Source organism: Opisthorchis viverrini (assembly GCF_000715545.1).
Source record: "Opisthorchis viverrini unplaced genomic scaffold opera_v5_167, whole genome shotgun sequence".
In the NCBI taxonomy this organism is placed as follows: domain Eukaryota; kingdom Metazoa; phylum Platyhelminthes; class Trematoda; order Opisthorchiida; family Opisthorchiidae; genus Opisthorchis; species Opisthorchis viverrini.
Window position 1 is genome coordinate 151,017 of NW_008751825.1, and position 6,193 is coordinate 157,209.

Consider the following 6,193-nt stretch of genomic DNA (forward strand, 5'->3'; position numbering starts at 1 on the left):
CCTTACTGTAGCCTGGTACACACGACCCTTAAGATCCAGTGAGATGCCTTTTGACGCCACAAGTGACGCAAATTAGCAAACGTGATTCGAGCCTTTGAGATTCTTACAACCATGACCTACACAATAATAGATGTCACTGGCGTTCATGCTGTCAGTTTCTTTCTAGATTGTCTGACTGAGCAGTGAGGTGTGGGCACCTCAGAAGGGCAGCACTAGGTCCCCTCCCCCACCCGCTTTTTTCCTCCTCTTTTTCACCCTAGTGCCAATATTGATTTTGCTATCTTCGATGCCGATAATGCCATGCCACCCAAAGGCTGCACGAGGGCTGGGATACCGCCAGGTTGCCCAAGTCTAGACTGGGGAAGTCGAGAGGGTGAGGTCGGATTCGAACCACGGACCTTCGGGTCAGTAAACTCGCGCTCCAAACACTTGTCTAAGGGTGGAGAAAAAACGTACCTCGTGTAGAATTGCCAAGGGTTATGTAGTGAGATAATTGTTTTACACTGAAACTTGCAGTTTTACTGCCTACCACCAAATACTCCACTAGTACAACTTTACAGAGAACGCCATTTACTCGAGGTTCGAAAAGGCGTTTCACTGAACCTCTGGAAACCGAATCTTCAACATGAGAGGGTCACCTCGAGGCCCATCGAGCTATTCTGGGGATGTCCACGTGACACCTAGTCTTTCAGTGCTTATTCTGATGAACACTACCCTGCCCTTCCAGATTGCAACCTGTGGCGACTTGTTCTGCAGAAATTGAAGTGCACTTGCTGCTCCCGCCAAACACCACTGCATTGTCGTCAGGTTTTTGAGCCAAAGGCTCTGGCTGGGAACCCCAACCCTCTTGTCCAGATGTGGGCACCATGTCAGTATCACAGGCCACTACAACCATGAGATGAATTGCACACCTCAAGGCGAACTGACAAAAACCAATGATGTTACTACACTTATATTCTTGCATTTAACGCCATTCTTTTATCATACAGAGTAATGTCGCATGCACGATGATCGCCTTTTGACTGTAACGTCCTTTCGGTGCCTAGCTGCTGTGCCACTCGAAGGAAGAACGAAGGCTGAGATACTGCCAGGTTGCCCAAGCTCAGACGGAAGTCGTGATGTAGATGTTGGATTTGAACTACGGACCTCCCGGTCTGTAAGCTGTCATTTTAACTACTTAGCGATCTCGTTCAGAGGCCATAAGTTGGGTGGAGACGCACGCACTCAATCAGCCGGTACATGAATCTCAGCAACATGAAGGCTGAAACCGGTTCTAAGAAAGGCACTAAAGCCGAGCCAGTTTTTTCCAGTTCGCCACCTCAACCGGACTACAGCCACCGGTGTAATGCATCACCTCTACTTGCCAGTCCTGACCGCCAGCATTGTTTACTAGGGCGATGAATGTGATTAGGAGACTGGGGTGCGATTACTCGGTTAGCCTACTTAGATGGGGTCCTTGAGCTCTTTGCACTCGCCTGAATCCGTAAAATCTGCCCGCCGATTTCTGTGAACTCCGCGAACCACCAACGGAATATCTGATGGACATTCGCTCAAGTCTTTCTAGCTCTTTGAAATCAGGCTGCTCAGTTTCCAGCCATTAGCGATTACTTCTCTTGATACAACGGTGTGAAATAACGACCCTTATGCCAAGCGCCCTGCAAGAGTAAAATGGACTGAAGCAATGCCGGTTCTGAGCCAACAACGAGCCGGGGCGGGAGATTACTGTCTACAAGGTCCGTGGTTTGAACCCAACCTCAGCTGCTGCTGTCTAGGCTTGGGCGAGTCGGCAGTATCTCAGCCCTCGTGTCACCTTTCGGTGGCATGTCAACTATGTACCGGTGTTACCGTGAAAAGATGATAATCAAATCAGTAACAGCACCGTGCATACGACAGAGTACGCGGTATGGTCAAAGAATAGCGCTTTGTGCACGAATAAAAACGTAATTTCATTGGTTTTTGTCAGTTCACCTCGAGGTGTGCAATTCATTTTATGGACGTACGTGGCCATGGCGTCCACACCTAGACAGGACGATTGTCGATTCTTGTGACTGAATATGCAGCAGAAGCTATCACTACAAACCTCAACGAATCAACAATAGGACCAAGACGGACGACGGTTGACTAGCAGCCTCAGGTGTCCAGATTTGGCGGCTAACGGATCTCGATGAGGTGGAACAAGATAGCTGTTACTGAAAAGTCGACCTCTTCCAACTCATTCTCCGTAACACCGGACCAAGGAGAGTGCCGAGCAGTGAAGCCATCACGCTGAAAGACGGCCCCAAAATCCACTATACTATACTAGAATGTTCAGTGATGGCACCCCGCATCGAATCAGGCTGAGCTCTAGACGGTGTGATTTCAATGGAACATGAGGCGATTGCGGGAGTTCCCCACTGCAAAAAGGCCATTGACTTGAATATATACCATCGGGGTGTCATTTGGCAATTATTCGTAACCGCCTGTAGGTATCAAGATACACAGGTTTACCGGAGATCACAAGTTCGTTCAGCAGTAGTACTCTTTCAGCGCCTAGCTGCCATCCACTAGGAAGTACGAAAGCTGGGATACGGCCAGGTTTCCTACGCCTAGACTAAGTCGAGAGGCAGAGGTTGGGTTGGGGACACGGTAATTGCGCTTTTTTATCACTGAGCCACCTCGTCGATCAGGTCGGAGACTGTTCCATCTCGGCAATAGCATTCGTCCTGGGCGATCGACTAACCCGATGCATTGTACGCCGAAACAAGTTCCCAGTGGAAGACAACACAAAGGGGAAAACAGCTCTGAAAACGGCATGGTCTTAGGTGCCCTGAGGGATCATCTGCGTGGATCGGGTTGTCGTCCAACATCAAAATGCTCAGAGGCACTGCGCGTCATGCCGTCATGAAAAAGTGGAGCTGATTGGTGGTGCCATCATCTAATCAACATCCCATTGTCCCCGCGCACAGTACCCAGTAAACACGTCACCACCAGTGGCAAGTGGTGGCATGTTATGATCGATGGCGTCACCGGTGGCTAAAAGCGGCCAAAGGTGGAACCCCAAAAATTTCATGATATATTTAATCGATAGTGCATTCAAACAAATCGGCTTCAAAAATTGGCGTCACCGTAAAAGCGGCCAAAGGTGGAACCCCAAAAATTTCATGATATATTTAATCGATAGTGCATTCAAACAAATCGGCTTCAAAACAAAAAGCGTAAGTAGAGCTCCAGTATCCAGAGTATCCTGTTACATTTGTTTTCAGAGGGCTTTTATGCAACAAATGCTATGTTTGGCTCGTATTCACCAACCGAATCAGTGGCACAGCTAGCCACCTTTGGCCACCGTTAGCCGCTGATGGCAGTGTCTACTGGGGCACGTTTCAACAGGTTGCCGCGAGACGCGATACAATGTGGGTAGGATTTGGTAACGAGAATCTTGTTGTTCTCGACCGTTCTACAGATACTGCGAATCTGACGAATTGGTTGCACAAGTCTACGGTTTGTAGTCTCCAGCCTTTCCATCCAACAGGTGAGCTCAACGTTGTGATTTTGAAGCATGTCTTTATTGTAAGGTATTGTGTAATAAACGACCATGAATCTCATACGCGCACACACCACCCGCGAACTAGTTTTTCAATTGTTCTTGATAAGCTGTTTAATCGTGATTCTCAAACCTATCACGGCTGCCAGACAAAACCCTTTCGCCATGACTAACCAAACCACAGTACGGAGGCCCGACGTACCAGATGGAAGAGGAGTAGGATTGTCAGATCGCGAATCAACCATCCGAAAAAAAGATGATAATCAAATCAGTAACAGCACCGTGCATACGACAGAGTACGCGGTATGGTCAAAGAATAGCGCTTTGTGCACGAATAAAAACGTAATTTCATTGGTTTTTGTCAGTTCACCTCGAGGTGTGCAATTCATTTTATGGACGTACGTGGCCATGGCGTTCACACCTAGACAGGACGATTGTCGATTCTTGTGACTGAATATGCAGCAGAAGCTATCACTACAAACCTCAACGAATCAACAATAGGACCAAGACGGACGACGGTTGACTAGCAGCCTCAGGTGTCCAGATTTGGCGGCTAACGGATCTCGATGAGGTGGAACAAGATAGCTGTTACTGAAAAGTCGACCTCTTCCAACTCATTCTCCGTAACACCGGACCAAGGAGAGTGCCGAGCAGTGAAGCCATCACGCTGAAAGACGGCCCCAAAATCCACTATACTATACTAGAATGTTCAGTGATGGCACCCCGCATCGAATCAGGCTGAGCTCTAGACGGTGTGATTTCAATGGAACATGAGGCGATTGCGGGAGTTCCCCACTGCAAAAAGGCCATTGACTTGAATATATACCATCGGGGTGTCATTTGGCAATTATTCGTAACCGCCTGTAGGTATCAAGATACACAGGTTTACCGGAGATCACAAGTTCGTTCAGCAGTAGTACTCTTTCAGCGCCTAGCTGCCATCCACTAGGAAGTACGAAAGCTGGGATACGGCCAGGTTTCCTACGCCTAGACTAAGTCGAGAGGCAGAGGTCGGGTTGGGGACACGGTAATTGCGCTTTTTTATCACTGAGCCACCTCGTCGATCAGGTCGGAGACTGTTCCATCTCGGCAATAGCATTCGTCCTGGGCGATCGACTAACCCGATGCATTGTACGCCGAAACAAGTTCCCAGTGGAAGACAACACAAAGGGGAAAACAGCTCTGAAAACGGCATGGTCTTAGGTGCCCTGAGGGATCATCTGCGTGGATCGGGTTGTCGTCCAACATCAAAATGCTCAGAGGCACTGCGCGTCATGCCGTCATGAAAAAGTGGAGCTGATCAGTTATGCCATCATCTAATCAACATCCCATTGTCCCCGCGCACAGTACCCAGTAAACACGTCACCACCAGTGGCAAGTGGTGGCAAATAGGGGTGGCATGTTATGATCGATGGCGTCACCGGTGGCTAAAAGCGGCCAAAGGTGGAACCCCAAAAATTTCATGATATATTTAATCGATAGTGCATTCAAACAAATCGGCTTCAAAAATTACTGCGTAAGTAGAGCTCCAGTATCCAGAGTATCCTGTTACATTTGTTTTCAGAGGGCTTTTATGCAACAAATGCTATGTTTGGCTCGTATTCACCAACCGAATCAGTGGCACAGCTAGCCACCTTTGGCCACCGTTAGCCGCTGATGGCAGTGTCTACTGGGGCACGTTTCAACAGGTTGCCGCGAGACGCGATACAATGTGGGTAGGATTTGGTAACGAGAATCTTGTTGTTCTCGACCGTTCTACAGATACTGCGAATCTGACGAATTGGTTGCACAAGTCTACGGTTTGTAGTCTCCAGCCTTTCCATCCAACAGGTGAGCTCAACGTTGTGATTTTGAAGCATGTCTTTATTGTAAGGTATTGTGTAATAAACGACCATGAATCTCATACGCGCACACACCACCCGCGAACTAGTTTTTCAATTGTTCTTGATAAGCTGTTTAATCGTGATTCTCAAACCTATCACGGCTGCCAGACAAAACCCTTTCGCCATGACTAACCAAACCACAGTACGGAGGCCCGACGTACCAGATGGAAGAGGAGTAGGATTGTCAGATCGCGAATCAACCATCCGAAATCATGGAATTGTAATGAGGGCACTATATCAAACGCGTATACCCCGAGACACACGTAAACAGCGCGCTGTAGCAACCTAAACAGGAGCTACTGAGCTCACCGAACTGAAAATCTGCGAGGAAGCCCACAACTGTTGTCACTGAAACCAGTGGCATCGAGTTTCCACAACCAGATCTCCAGTAAGGTGTAAAAGTGAGGCAATTTAACGAGCAATAACGAACCTGTCGAGGAGTGCGCTGCTTTAAGGTTATCACGCCCGCGGTTGGAATAACCGCCTTGCCGAAAGGAGGATATTGGCGAGCAATTTAAACAAATTGCCCTTCGAATGAAACAGAATGTCCTAGAATAAATGTTCCAATTTTTGGGCCCACGTACCAGTCAAACTACACGGACAATAAAACAGAGGCATTGCTGGAAATTCTGACGAAATAAATTGACTTTTGAAACGCTGGCAGTTACAGATTGCTCTCAGTATTCGCCAAATGGAACTGAATTTTTCAAACCTACGGAGTTTTGGACGGTGCCACTTCACAGTGAAGAATGTCTATGTCTAGTGAATTGGTCTTTAGGGGTGCTTGGTT

At 48.0% G+C, this 6,193-nt stretch overlaps 1 protein-coding gene across 1 annotated transcript in view; it reads right to left on the reverse strand.

Annotated features, from left to right (window-relative positions):
• T265_07377 (hypothetical protein) overlaps positions 1-5,891 on the reverse strand; it is a gene marked incomplete at both ends in the record, with an annotated part of 18,827 nt that extends 12,936 nt beyond the window's left edge. The window contains one exon of the mRNA XM_009172881.1: positions 5,834-5,891. The remainder of the gene's footprint in view (positions 1-5,833) is intronic.
• Between the last annotated feature and the right edge of the window lie 302 nt (positions 5,892-6,193).